This window comes from Orcinus orca, chromosome 11 (genome assembly GCF_937001465.1).
Source record: "Orcinus orca chromosome 11, mOrcOrc1.1, whole genome shotgun sequence".
Classification (NCBI taxonomy): Eukaryota; Metazoa; Chordata; class Mammalia; order Artiodactyla; family Delphinidae; genus Orcinus; species Orcinus orca.
The window spans coordinates 57025125-57040389 of record NC_064569.1 but is presented as its reverse complement, the minus strand read 5'-3'; the positions used below and the strand labels follow the sequence as shown (position 1 = coordinate 57040389).

The 15265-nt window shown below is 37.8% G+C and overlaps 1 protein-coding gene across 1 annotated transcript in view; it reads left to right on the top strand.

The window, feature by feature from the left end:
* The first annotated feature begins 4779 nt into the window (after positions 1-4779).
* PTPRR (protein tyrosine phosphatase receptor type R) overlaps positions 4780-15265 on the top strand; it is a 274441-nt gene continuing 263955 nt past the window's right edge. Inside the window, exons 1-2 of the mRNA XM_004281891.3 lie at positions 4780-4971; positions 5703-5791. The gene's annotated coding sequence lies outside the window, so the exon portion shown is untranslated. The remainder of the gene's footprint in view (positions 4972-5702; positions 5792-15265) is intronic.

Genomic DNA, 15265 nt, shown 5'->3' with positions numbered 1-15265 from the left:
TTCACTTTACAACAAAACTGCTAAGGGAGTGCTTGGGGAAAATTGAAAATACACATGTCAGCAATTCCAGATAACATGGTTTTGAAGGTTAACTATTGGCCAAGGAAGTAAAAACGGTGGATGAATGACAAGCTAAGTGAATGTCTAACAGTTGTTGATGCTTTAGAAGTCAAACAGAAACCAAAGGAAATGGAGAACATAGGTCCAAGAAAAGAATCAATGTGGCAAAATAGGAAATGTGTACTTTTGGAGCGACTGTCAAAAAAAAACCAAAACCACAAAACAAAACCCTGCTATACCTCTTTGAATAACATGGAAAAGAAGCAGTAAAGGCCAAAGGGTCTCTGTTATGTTCAGCTGTGTAACTTGTAAATAAGGAATCTTGATTTTACAGTTAATACTGTCCACATATAAAACACTTAATAATATTGACATTGCTGATCTATTGATGTATTTATAATGATTGGGTGTTAGAAATTGGTCACATCAAAGGTTCTTGAAGAAAAATGAAATAGGGCCTTTTTTCTTAAGGGAGAAAATAAATTTATAGATTTTTAATGTCTGGAGCCTCATGGGAAATAAGCAAGATGCATGTTTAAGGAATGTCAATTACAGACAATTACAAATGCCTTTCTTTTTAAAAAATGGTCTGTCATAAAATGGTGATATGAAACCTTTACTATTGATTATTGTATTCTACTGGAAATTTCTCAGGCTGTGGAATTAGGCAGCTAAGGTTCCTTGCTGCTCATTATTATGCATATTGTACAAGTAACTTAACCTCTGTGAACCTCAGTTTCCTCATCTGTGAAATGGGGATAATGAAAATATTTACTTTATAGTGTTCTGTCAGGGAATAACATCTGCAGAGTGCTTAGCTCATGTCTAGTTAGCATGAAACATTGGATGAAGACAAACTTAATAAAGAGTTTGGTGTTATAGTTTTAAATGTTGGCTTAAATATTGAAATGAGAAAATTCTAACATCAGTACATATCGGGAAAGTTTTGGAATCTGACCCAAGATTTTATGAAGAGATCTTTTACCCAATGGGAAGGTTAGATTCAACATACGATAGTGGAGGGCAGCTACTAGAACAAAGAAATCTATTTCATCATAACACTCCAATGAATTTAAATTCTTCAGTCAACTCATTGCAAATATGTTTATTTAATATATGCTCTAAATAATAGCAACTTATCAAGTTACTCAATGTCCTGACGAATAAGACTTTTGAAACATGAATACAGTCTCATAGGAGAATAAAACAGGTGCCTTAGAGAAAACATAAACTGTTCTTGCAAAGGATACCTTCCTGTTATATTTTACATGTTCTGTTATTAAAAGAAAGATGCTTAGTTTTTTCATCTAGAGCATTGCATAATGACAGGTGAGCATTTTTTTCTGTAATTATTCTGCTACGATATGAATAACCAACAGGCACAGAAATTAGTTTCACTGAAAGGGAAGGAATCCAAATTGTGAGAAGAATGGTACTATTGTTAATTTCCATTTTCTATTGAAAATAAGAACAAAAATTAAAACATCAAAAAAAATTGCCATTGTATCTTCTGCCGCAGAGAGAATTCTTTGAAAATTCTGTCTTTATAGCATTCATTCAACAGCATTGTCAGAGCTTTGCATAGTGAATTCTATGGAATACGAAAGCAAGGGAATGGCGATAACTTGCTGTCCCATAACTTAAGACTCCCACTGTTATCAGCTGCTGCTTCCTCCCCTTCTTACTGGCAGGAGAATATGTCTCAAGCAGTGGTCCCACCGAAGATCACAATCCCAATAATATTTAGCCCACACAACCCTATTTATTTGTGAGCTCTGAGGAATAAATACCCTATTGACCCCTCACCTCAGGGATCTTCTGCAAGAAAATCTAATGAAAAAAAGTATTGATTATTCTTTTAGTACTAAGCCAGTATCTCTGGTCATCTGTTTACAAAGAACATTGGCTAGTGGATTATGTCTTTTAGACAGTTTTTCTGAATGGCTTTGTGGTTCAACCTGGCCTCTTCTGGATTCAAATCAAAGAAAGTGTTAATTCACATTTCAGCGTATTAGAAAAATATAAGTGAAATAAAGATACAAAATGGTGTTGAAAATCACCTCCATTTTCCAGGTTTCTTTTCTTCATCTTGAAATAAAATCTCTACCCACCCAGGAGTAATATTTATCTGGACCAATATTGGAATATGTGCCAATCAATGTATGTCAGGTATTAGCCAAACTGATATGGAAATAAAGTGTGTGGATACACTTCAAATGTTCCTGAAAAAAGGACAAGTCTTTCAGAGAACCATACCGGCCAAGAGGGTAACTGGTTTCCCCAATATTTCTGTGAATCTCCCAAGGAAGCACCAGTATTAAAGTGACCTTCTGGGTTAATTGGATTTTATGTAAAAATTTGTTACTGAGCACACATGTCAAAAAGTACAAACTTCTCATTATAAAATAATAAGTCATGGGGATGTAATGTACAACATGGTGACAGTAGTTAATAATGCTCTATTGCATATTTGAAAGTTGCTAAGAGAATTAATCTTAAAAGTTCCCACCACAAGAAATAATTTTTGTAACTGTGTATAGAGACAATATTAAGGTGATATTTTGTGATATATACAAATATGGCATCATTACGTTGTACAATTGAAACTACTATAATGTTATATGTCAATATAAATGGTACTGAGTAAATAGTTTTAAAAAAAAAAGGAAGCGTTAACTCAGATTGCCATCTTGGTCAGTTTCACATTAGCTGGAAACAGACTTTGATTACTTTAGTGCTGATGGCATGTCTCATCTTAGGGCAATTTCATGCATTCAAAGCAAATTCTTAAATCTTTGCCATAAAAATATGAAGGATCAGGTATAAAACAATTTAGCTTCCCTTGAGATTCTAATGCTGGGATTAATCCATAATCAACCAGTCTTCAGAATTGGTCTGAAAAAGGTAAGATCCTTAGGGGTAGATAATTGTGTTAAGCTTCTAGGAATAGGAGATGGGGAAACCTTTGACCAAATGAACTCATCGGTCTTAAGAAATCTAGATTCAGAAACATGGAACAAATCAGGTACCTGGTATCCATCACTAAGTAAGGAGTTCTAGGATGAAGTCTAGTATAGACGATGCAGAGAATGGATATACATTAGTGAGCTTATTAATGAGTGAGATAGCAATCCTATGTGTGATACATAGGCAGACTACATACATGAAGACTGCATACATTCACTTATTCATTCATCCAACAAATATTCATTGACTTTGTATCAAATGCCTTGCTCTGTGCTGCAGTATGGAGATGCCAAGATATTCACCTTTGCACAATGCCTTTACTTAAAAACATGTAATTAAGGAAAATAAAGACTCTGATGTACCTGATTTTAGTGTATCATCAAGTACTGAAAAAAGAGTTGCACAAAAAGAACTTTGGAGTAAACCATTCTGTGGGTCTCCATTCATTAATAGCAAGGGATTGAGTCAGACAAGCTCTCTCTTTTCTTTCAGCTCTCAAAATTCCATGGTTTTGTTATACATCTACAAATAATCTGTAAAACTGAAAACCCATTTTAAATCATAAAAATTCTTTGTCATGATTTGTTAATGATAAAAAATCTTTTTTTTGCTGTTATGAAGATAGTGCTTTGTAAAGCATTCTTCAATATCTTGTTATACAGTCTGATGTTTTTCTTAACTTTAGTTTACTGTTTTGTATAAAACTGTTTATTTTAATTTTGATATAAGGCTGATGCTTGTATTATTATTGCTTTAAAAACGAATCTGTCCATTTAAAAATTGAAACTGAGGAATGTGTAGAAATCACTGATCTGCCACAATTTCGGTCGACCTTCCAGTGGGTGGGGTGGGACTCGCAGGGCGGGGAGGCTGCGTTGGAGGGCTCTTTCAGTTCAGTTCAGTTCAGAGAACATCTACTCTGGGCACTATAATGGGACTTGATGTACAGTGACAAACAGAATTATTTTGAAGGGGTAAGATACTCGTGTGGCTAGTAAATATCCTAAATGATTACCTGCCATTAGAGATTCTTGGCTCTAAGCTGAATCATTACATATAGGCACATATGTTAAGTAGACAAATGGTATAACACAATCACACACCCTATAGAGAGCCTACTGTGTGCCAAATAACTCGTCTACTGTGGATCGTCAGACCAACCTCTCATATAAGCAAACCGCCAAGAGTGCTGAAACATCCCATCGTGGGATTTTCAGCTTCCTCCAGAATTTATCCCAATTGATAACAATTGGCCCATTCTGTCCTCCTGCTCTTTGCACTCAGCTGTGTAGTTCTCAGATTCCCATTTGGCATTAGATCTTGGCTTCTCATGCTTGGCTCAAGATCCCCTGCTACTTTTAGACAAAAATTCCTGGCTCAAAATTTGCTGGTCATTTCCTCTCAAAGATGATTCTGGTATTTGCCCTTGTGGCCTAAGTATTGCAAGCCATGGATAAGAGACACTATTGACTTCTGCTGTTGTGCCAGAACACACAGAACCCTGGAGTCAGCCCTCCAGAAGAAGCTAGACTCCAGACATATTTGAATCACTTTTTTATATAAGGCTTCATGACTGGGGTCCCTGTTATCTTCCTACAGACATTCTCCTACTCAACACAGTATATTCTGCAATGAAACACTACTTGTTATCCTCCTAGTTACTTTGTCTACTCTTGTACTTCTGAGTCTCTGTGTACTGAAATGTCTTCTATCCTTTCTTGTCATTCTAGGCACTCCTTCATGTCTTTCAAGGCCAGCTCAAGTGTCTTCTCCTCTTGGAAGTATTCTGGCAACCCCACGCCAAGTGAGGTGATCCTCATCTGTGACCCTACATCAGTTAAGTCACTGTTCAGTGACTGTTTTACTTTCTCATCTGTTTTCCAAATATACTAAGAGATCTGTCATCCTAGGCAGCATCTTGTCTACCTCTGAATCCAGGATGAGGTAAGTGTGAATTGAGTATGTGAATGCATTCGTAACAATGGCTCCTCGACTACTAAATGTCACATTCTTGGAACTCTTCATGGGATAGTGTCAGGTTCAGAAATGTTTCATCTTTTCTGTTTATAATTAAGTCATATTCTCCTGCTACTACCTGCTTTTCTCAGGTTTTCATTAAGAATAAATATTGACTATTTGGATTTTTCCCTCGTGATGCTTGGGAATGTTTCTTTGTTATAAACACTTGTCATGGTGTTTGTCTCTTCTGGTGGGATACCAGCATTCATCCAGTCAGTGCATTTTTATGTGTGGGAACTATTTTACAAAGTACCCAAGCACTGTATCCTGATTGTTTAACTACCCATTATTATGACAATACCGTCTTTCTACCACCTCACTTCATCATGTCTTCCACTGGGGTCCTTCAAACTCAGCATAATTCTTCATTGCTGGAGATTTACAGCTTACTCCTGAAATTAGCCATCCTCATACCATAGCTTGGGGTTTCTCAAATTTGTTCAGGTGGCAGAACGCCTGGAAAAATGATGCATGCTGATGTAATGAACTCCCACTTAAAGGAGAAGCAATTTTAATTACGGAAAACATGGCTATATTCTATGTACATGAGATAAAAATCACAACACCGAATGCACATATCCTTGAACAAGAATGAGATTGGTGAAACAGACATAATTATCACAGTAATTTATTTCTTATTTCTTTCTTTGTTGTAGAAAAGGTTGAATAGAAATATTCTACATTTCAAAAAATTCTATGAAGACTCAATACTTACGGCAGGAGAGAATTTCTCCCTGGATAGAAGGTAGTTTGTATCTTTCAGAGTGTGTTAATTACTTTATATCTTGTGAAATGCTTTTTCAAACTGTGTTTCTATAGACATATATTTCTCCATTAAATTGAATAATAGAAATATTTTTCCTAATTTATAGGTAAATTTAATGAATATCATTTAGTCCATTTTGTGTTTTTCTCTCATGATTATTCTTCACTGTTTGATTCTTTCCATGGCGCCTGCTAGTAGATGAGAGAATGAATTTACAAGTAGTGAATGAGTGTTAATGCAATCTCCATAATGATAATAATAAAAATACCCACCCTAATCATCTGTTCTGTATGTACTAAGCACTATCTTAAGAGTTTTATTTATATACATTATATAATGTGGTTCTCCCACTAACACCAGAGGATTCTGTTTTCATTTTACAAACGAGGAAACTGAGGTTATAGAGAATAAATAACTTGTCCAATGCATCTTAAAGTTTCTGCTGCTTCTTCATCATTATCTTGCCCTGAATTTCAGATAATCTTGGGAATTATATTGAAATGAACAGAGAAGGATATTCTAACTGAATCTCTTTGTGATATTCATGTGATGGAAAAAATTATCTCAGAACTTTTAGGCTGTGTTTCATAAAGCTTATTTTATTTCTAGTTTTGATGGGGAGGGTGTCATTCTTCTCATTTTTGCAAGGTAGCAGGATATGAATTGAACTTGAATACTTTAAACAGTGGTCTGTTGCAACAAGGATTCTGTAGTATTAGCGAGGTTTTCTCAGTTAATTCTCATCTGACGTGCCCTCTCTCAAACTCTGTAGCCATCATTGGTGGTATGCTGACCTGAGTGGTTTTGTTCTATTATACAAAGCCTGAATAAAAAGCAGGTGCAGTCAGGAATATATAAATTGGAACCCAATTCATGGAATAATATATTTTTCCCTTTGAAAGAGGAATACAGTTCTCTGGATTTATAGTCACCAAGGAGCTTTTATTGACACGTGAAATTCTGAACATCGTTTAGATAAATCATTGAGCTTTGCCAGTCCCATCACACGATTTGTGATGCTTTCCAGTGCCTCAGGGTCCAGAAAGCAATGAATGGCTTGTGCTTATCAACACATGCCATTCTTCATCTATGACAGACACAGCATGGGAAATAGATTCCTGTTAATTTTTAATAAGATTCACAAATAACATCCCTTCGGGGCTCAGAAAAGACTATAGCTGTGCAGAGAGTTTACTCTAAGATACATTAAAAATCCACATCGAATATACATCAAGACACAGTATTAAGGTCTTCAAAGGTATAGTCAAAATAGCCGTCCACAAGAGCATCAGTTTGCCAAAAGTGTCTCAGGGAGGGTACGCCCATCACGTACAGCTCACCATCTGTGGCTTTCCATTAATGCTGAGCTGGCATCAACTCTTCGGTAAGTGAACCTCCACAGGCCTGCTCTGCTCTCCCAGCATGACTGGGAAGGTCACAGTGGTGAACAAATGCTTCTACCCCTTCTCCATTCTGTGATGCATTATGATTTAGCGCATCCTTAGTGCCTTAAAGACAGTCTCATCTTTAAAAAGCTATCTACTAGAAATAGGAACTGTGTGATGGCAAGGTATAACACGGAGGAGCATTGCTAAAATGCTTGCATTGAGGAACAGAGTAATACCTGCCCGACAGTGTTGGTTACTGTTAATCGTTCATGCCTTTGGATGTTGTCCAAGACTTGACACTCCTCTTACACTCATGCCAGGTAAAGTCTCCTTCATCATCTCTCTTCTCCTTAATATTGATGTTACTCGGACTTCATTGTGAAAACGCATTGCTTTTTTGTCTTCACATACTGCTCATCAGTTATCGGATTCAGTCTGATGTCTTTATCTTTTACCTGTATGCTTTTGCCTTCAGTTCTAGCCTCTACCCTGTGATTCAGTCATAGATATCTAAATATAGGCTGTACACCTGCACTGGACAGGACTCATTATCTCTGCTCTGTACTCTGATTCTCCTGGTGTGTGGTCCAGTCTTCTCCAGGAGCACAGAAGTCATTCTCGACTCATCTCTCTCCTACATATCCATCTTTCAATCCGTCACCAGGTCATGTCAATCATATCTTCAGAATGTTTCTAGAATGTACTCCCTTTCTGTTCCTCTTTATACCTACTTCTGCTAACCAAGTAGAGGCCCTCTCCATCTCTTCCTGTAAAATTTCAGTAGCATCCTGTTTTCTTTTACTCCAGTCTGCTCCAACTCCTTAATCAATCCCTCCCACAACCAAAGCGGTGTCCCTACAGTGGACACCTGAGCATATCACTCCAGGCCTCAAGACACTGAGAGGCTCTCCGTTGGCCATGGGAGGAAGTTTAAGTTCCTTAGAATGGCATATAAATCCTTTTATGTCTTGATCCAGTCGTCCTCTACATCTAATTCCCCCTCACTCTTAACTTCATATTTCATACTCTGATAAATATACATTATATTCCTTTAGCATTTTGTGCCTTCTTTCACTTTGATCCATTTAAGATGGACATCCATCTTTCTATTCTGGGCTAATGCTTACTCATCTTTCAAGGTGTTATTTTCTTCTGGGAGTCATACATTAACCCAAGGTTGGAATAAGTGCTCCCCTGTGCTCACAAAATATCCAATGTACATCCATATTTATTACTTATGACAGTATATTAAGTGTCAGTCTTACCCTAATATAAGCTCCTTAGGAGCTGCCTCCCTACTTTATTCTTTTACTCCATTCTTCTAGCCTAATGAGTAGCATAGTGCCTGACACATAGTAAGTGCTCAGTTAGTGTTTCTTGATGAGAACTGAGAGGGGTTTTGAACATCACTATGGACACGTGGATCATGGCTTAAATTTTGAGGCTCCTCGTAATTATACCTTATTATTCAATTTTAAAAGTGTTTAGTGAATTTATTTCTGATGCTTGCAGGGTAAGGATACAAGAGGAGGGTAAGGTATGGTTCTTAATCTGAAGGAATTTACTTGTGTAATCAGAGATGTAAGATATTTCCTAATCATTATTTAATTACATATATTGCATGTTTCATAAAGTACATGTGTATACTTTGTGAATTTGTATACATTAGTATCGCATATATGTATACATTCAGAATACAGTTATGATTAGCTATTGTATACCAGGCATTTCACAGCTAATAAGCCATGATCCTGACCATCAAGGAGTTTACAGTCTAGTTTGGGAATAAACCGAGGAGCGATCACAAATTTACAATGCAGTGTGATGGGAGCTTTATGTACGAGGCACTGTGCTGGGCACCAGGAACTTGCATAAGAGAGCACACCTGCCCTTGATTTGAGGAGCTCATACAAGAACTAGCACAACGGATGGTATATGCAGTTCAGGCCAAAAGAATCAGGGAAGGGAGGGATAAGTGTATGCTGAGAAGCAGGTAAAGATTTCATACAGGATGTGGAAACTGAGTTGGACATTCAGGGTTAGGTTAGGGCTTCCCTGGTGGCGCAGTGGTTGAGAGTCCGCCTGCCGATGCAGCGGACACGGGTTTGTGCCCCGGTCCGGGAAGATCCCACATGCCGCGGAGCTGCTGGGCCCGTGAGCCATGGCCACTGAGCCTGAGCGTCCGGAGCCTGTGCTCCGCAACGGGAGAGGCCACAACAGTGAGAGGCCCGCGTACCGCAAAAAAAAAAAAAAAAAAAAAAAGGTTAGGTTAAGTGGACTATGAATTGACTCATCAGACAATATTAATAACTGCTCAGAATAGATAGTATATAATTGTAATCAAATTGCAGTATATATTTTCCTTTCCTCTCTTTTATCTAGAAGAGGGAAAAACCCAAATTATTTCTTGTTATGCTCTGCCTATCGTATGGTTATTTCCTTTCACTCACAGTCAGGTTTCATAAATGAAATTTATCTATGAAAATCATGCATGATATTTACAGAGTAGTTGAAACAGTATTTAAAAGTTCATTATAGGGAAACACCGTGGCCTGTCTCTGGCAAATTTTATGCAGCAGTCTGTCTTATTTATGAGAGTTTCAGGAAGAGATTACCTTTATGATCCTTTGACAATAGCTCGGATAGGATGAGGAGAGAAAGAGAACACCCAACACATCAGAGATGGAACACCAGCACTTACTTGTATTTCTGCTTCTCGGTTAGATTTCTACTGGGTTGTGGTTTTCTAGAACTTGGTAAGATGTTGCACCAGCAAACCTCAAAGAATCATACGACATGAGTTCATCTTCCATCTGATCAGTGAAAATAGCATTTTAATCTCTATGAAACTAACAAAGCACTGAGGATTTCCAGTTTCAAGAAATTCAGAAATCGGTCCCAAAAGCATTGATCCAAATATCAAAATGCAAAGTGGTCCTTTTCCCCTTTTAGCAAGTTATTTAACCATACACTCAAGAGAAAACTTTCCTCAGAAACCTTCCTCAAGTCATGTGTAGTATAATGTGCAGCAAACGCCTACTTGTGAAGCATTCCCAAATGACCTGCAGATTACTGCAGTACACATGGCAGATCGCAGTGGCTCGCAACGGTCAGGTACATCAACCTTGAGAGCAACGCTAATGCTCCTTTTTTTTCTTCCAGTCTTATTGAAATATAATTGACCTACAGTCCTGTATAAGTTTAAGGGGTATAGTGTAATGATTTGACTTACATACGTCATGAAATGATGATCACAGTAAGTTTAGTGAACATCCAGTATATCATATGGATACAAAATTAAAGAACTAGAAAAAAATTTCCTTGTGCTGACAACTCTTAGGATTGACTCTCTTAACTTTCATGTATTAACACACAGCAGTACTAATCGTATTTATCACATTGTGCATCACGCCCTAGCACTTATTTATCTTATAACTGGAAGTTTGTACCTTTTCACTGCTTTCATCCAATTCCCCCTCCCCCCACACCGACCTCCCACCTCTGGTAACCACAAATCAGATCTCTTTTTCTGTGAGTTTGTTTGTTTTTGAAGTACAACTGAACTACAACGCTGTGTTAGTTCCTGTTACACAACATAGTATTTCAATATTTCAATACATTTCAAAGTGATCAACATGATACGTCTAGTTATAATCTGTCAACATATAAAGGTATTATATACTTACTGATTATAATCCCCACACTGTACATTTCATACCTGTGAGTCATTTATTTTGCAACTAGAAGTTTTTACTTTTTCATCTCCCTCCTCTCTTTCCTTTCTCCCCTTACTCCCTGCCCCTCTGATAAATACCTGTTTGTTTTCTGTATCTACGATTCTGTTTCTGTTTTGTTGTGTTTATTCATTTGTTTTGTTTTTAGATTCCACATATAAGTGAAATCAGACAGTATTTGATTTTCTCTGTCTGACTTATTTCACTTAGCACAACAGGTCCATCCATGTTGTATCACAGATGGCAAGATTTCCTTCTTTTTGTGGCTGAAGAGTATTCCACTGTGTATATATACACCACATCTTCTTTATCCATTCATCTGTTGATGGACACTTGGGTTGCTTCTGTAACTTGGCTATTGTGAATAATGCTGCAGTGAACATTGGGATGCATGTGTCTTTTTGAATTAGTGTTTTTCTTTTCTTTGGATAAATACCCAGGAATGGGATTGCTGGATAATATGGTAGTTCTATTTTTAATTTTTGAGGACTCTCCGTACTGTTCTCCATAGTGGCTGCACCAATTTACATTCCCACCAGCAGTGCAGGAGGGTTCTCTTTTCTCCTCACCCCCGCCAACACTTTTTATTTGTTGTCTTTTTGATAATAGCCATTCTGACAGATGTGAGGTGATATCTCATTGTGGTTTTGCTTTGCATTTCTCTGATGATTAATGATGTTGAACATCTTTTCATGTGCCTGTTGGCCATCTGTACGCCTTCTTTGGAAAAATGTCTGTTCAGGTCCTCTGTGCATTTTTAAATCCAATTGTTTGGTTTTTTTGATGTTGAGCTGTATGAATTCTTTGTATATTTTGGATATTAACCCCTTATTGGATATACTTTTGATGTAAGGGGATTATGCTACTTTGAAAAGTCCTTCTCTTCTGAGAACAGAGTGACATTCTGTTGATCCACATCTTCTTGCTTATTTGGTCTCCCAGTGACAAGAAACACACATATTTATAAAATAGCTGACTGAAGCCAATGGTGTGTTTGTGGTGATAGAACAGAGAGAAACAAATGGGCGAGCATAGGTATTGAGCGGAGGGCATCAGAGAATCATATCCTGATTCACCAAAACGGAGATCAGCATTTTGGCACATCTTATAGGCATGGAGTTTCACTCTGTCTTTTTTTTTTTTTAATAAAGCAGAAATGATAAAGTTATTGAGGAAATACAGTTTCGTGTTGACCTTCTCCATCCCCCAAATAAACATTCCCAGTTATTTGCTCTAGATTTTGAAAAGGTCTTTGGCCTCTTTTAGCCAAACAGACATAAACTATGATTGCAGTTATAACTAATTTTTAGAAGCCATTTCAGGCCTACTAAGTAAGCAGAAGGCACTGAGTAACTGAATTCACTTTTATATACCTGTTCAGTGTATTTAAAGAGCTCTTGAGGACAATACAAGACGAGAAACGTGTTCCTGATTCAGCTGCCTAATACTGAGTGAACAGTACCTGATTTCATGCCGGTACTTATGTAACAATGCCCTGCTGATAATATGAGCTAGTGGTAAACCATGGTAATCTCACCAAGCTGTACCGTATACATTGCACTTTTGTAAAGCAGCATTTGGATAGAGGAAAAGAAATACTCCCATTTTCTTGTGGTTATAGGGATTTTTGTTTCAGTAGAAGTTATAATCACTAACATCATCATCATTGTCTTTTCTACCAAGTTACAGTGCCTGTTATGGCAAGTATATATAATGCTTCTGCTTCAGAGTGTTCCGAAATGAAGAACAAAATAATAAAGAAGGCCAAGAAAGAGTTCTCATTCTGACAAAATGGTAGACTAAACTAACTTCTTCATAAGCCTTCTGTTAGAAAAGACCTGGAAGTGGTGAATAAATTGTGACAGTTAAATTTAAAGTAGAGCCAAATTCAAAGTAAAGAGAGAAGTATCCCCAAATGACAAAAATCAACAGGGAAGTGGAAGTCAGGGTACTAAGCACAACTTGGCATTGAGACAGAAGTTTAGAATGGCAGTGGATGTGGTGGCACAGAGGAGAGGGAAATTAGTTCTATCATGTTTTGCAATTGCGCTTTAATTCCCAATGCAGACAAATAATAAAACTTGAGTAAGACAGCGAGTTGAAAAGTGAGATACTTCTACATGTACGTGGAACCACTGAAGGACTGTCATAAGTACAAAGTGTAAAGATTCTGAGTTAACGCTTCTGGTTTGGTCTAGGTGCTACTGGACCAACGCTCTCGCAGATACTAACTATAAACAGTGAACAAAAGATGCAAAAAAGATGAACTTAGCAGCACAGAAAAGAAGATAAAACTCGGTATATTGTGGAGGAGAGGTGGCATTTTGAAGGGAATGGCAAAGAGTGAGTTACTTTTGTGGCATTTAGTAAAGAGGGCATCGTGAACTCCATTAAAAAGCTTGCAGTTCTTCTGGAACAAAGAACTAGTGAGTGGAGTTTGGGGCAACTTCTGCTACCTTAAAATCAAGAAAGAACCCCATTAAAGAGAGAACAAGAAAGAGGATGTTGGGCTTCACTGGTGGCGCAGTGGTTGAGAGTCCGCCTGCCGATGCAGGGGACACGGGTTCGTGCCCCGGTCCGGGAAGATCCCTCATGCCGCAGAGCGGCTGGGCCCGTGAGCCATGGCCGCTGAGCCTGCGCGTCCGGAGCCTTTGCTCCGCAACGGGAGAGGCCACAACAGTAAGAGGCCCGCGTACCACAAAAAAAAAAAAAAGAAAGAGGATGCCCTAATCATGTATATAAATTCTGCTTCCAAATCATGGATGGGTGAGAACAGATTCCTGCTAAAGAGAATGGACCTTTCTGATTCTATGTTCTGAACCTGCAAAAGGCCCATGCTTACCCTTGAGCTCCACGTGCACTGGACAGGCCCAAAACAACATAACAGAGGCTTTGAGCACTGAACTACAATTTAAACTACCACCCATCATAGACAATTCCTTGAGCAGTGAAAGCACTGGCCTTGACCCAAAGCAGCTTAGCAAAGACTTCACCTACTGAACTGATATCAGAAGCACTACAAGCCCAGAAGGCAAGGCAGAACTTACAGTCTTAACAGAACCTAACATTAACCTTACATTGTCCAGAGGATTCTAATAGGATCCCAAGGCTTAAGAGCATAGTATTCAAAATGTCCAGAATAAAATCTGAAATTACTTGATATGCCAGGAGCCAGAAAAATGTGACCACTTTTCAAGTGAAAAGTATAATCAATAGATCAAATCCCAGGATGACTCAGATATTGCAGTTACCAGTAGACGTCAGAGCAATAACTGTTTTCCAGGAGGTAAAGTTAAACACACTAGAAATGAATAAAAAGATAGACTTTTTCTGCCAAGAAACTATAAAGAAGAATCCAATGGAAATTTTAGAATTGAAAAACACAGTATTTGTAACAATTCACTGGATTGGCTTAATTGCAGATTTGAGATGACAAAAGAGTCAGTAAAATTGACAATAGAAATATAGGTATACAATAGCCCAGAGATGGAAACAACCTAAGTGTCCATCATCGGATGAATGGATAAAGAAGATGTGGCACATATATACAATGGAATATTACTCAGCCATAAAAAGAGACGAAATTGAGCTATTTGTAATGAGGTGGATAGACCTAGAGTCTGTCATACAGAGTGAAGTAAGTCAGAAAGAGAGAGACAAATACCGTATGCTAACACATATATATGGAATTTAAGAAAAAAAAAATGTCATGAAAAACCTAGGGGTGAAACAGGAATAAAGACACAGACTTACTAGAGAATGGACTTGAGGCTATGGGGAGGGGGAAGGGTAAACGGTGACAAAGCAATAAAGAGGCATGGACATGTATACACTACCAAACGTAAGGTAGATAGCTAGTGGGAAGCAGCCGCATAGCACAGGGAGATCAGCTCGGTGCTTTGTGACCGCCTGGAGGGGTGGGATAGGGAGGGTGGGAGGGAGGGTGACGCAAGCAGGAAGAGATATGGGAACATATGTATATATATATATAACTGATTCATTTTGTTGTGAAGCTGAAACTAACATACCATTGTAAAGCAATTATGCTCCAATAAAGATGTTTAAAAAAAAAAAAAAAAAAAAAAAGAAATATAGGTATAAAATCTAAAGACCTGAGAGAAAAAAATACGCGCAGAATCTCAGGGAAATGCGGGTCAGCATCAAAAGGACTGATATTCGTATCATTGGAGTCACAGAAGGAGAGGAAAAGGGTGCAGAAAATCTGTATTAAATAATGGCTAAAATTTTCCTAAATTTGTACAAAATTATAAATTTATAGATTCAAGAAGCTCACTACTTCCAAACATGATAAACTAAAACAAACAAACAAA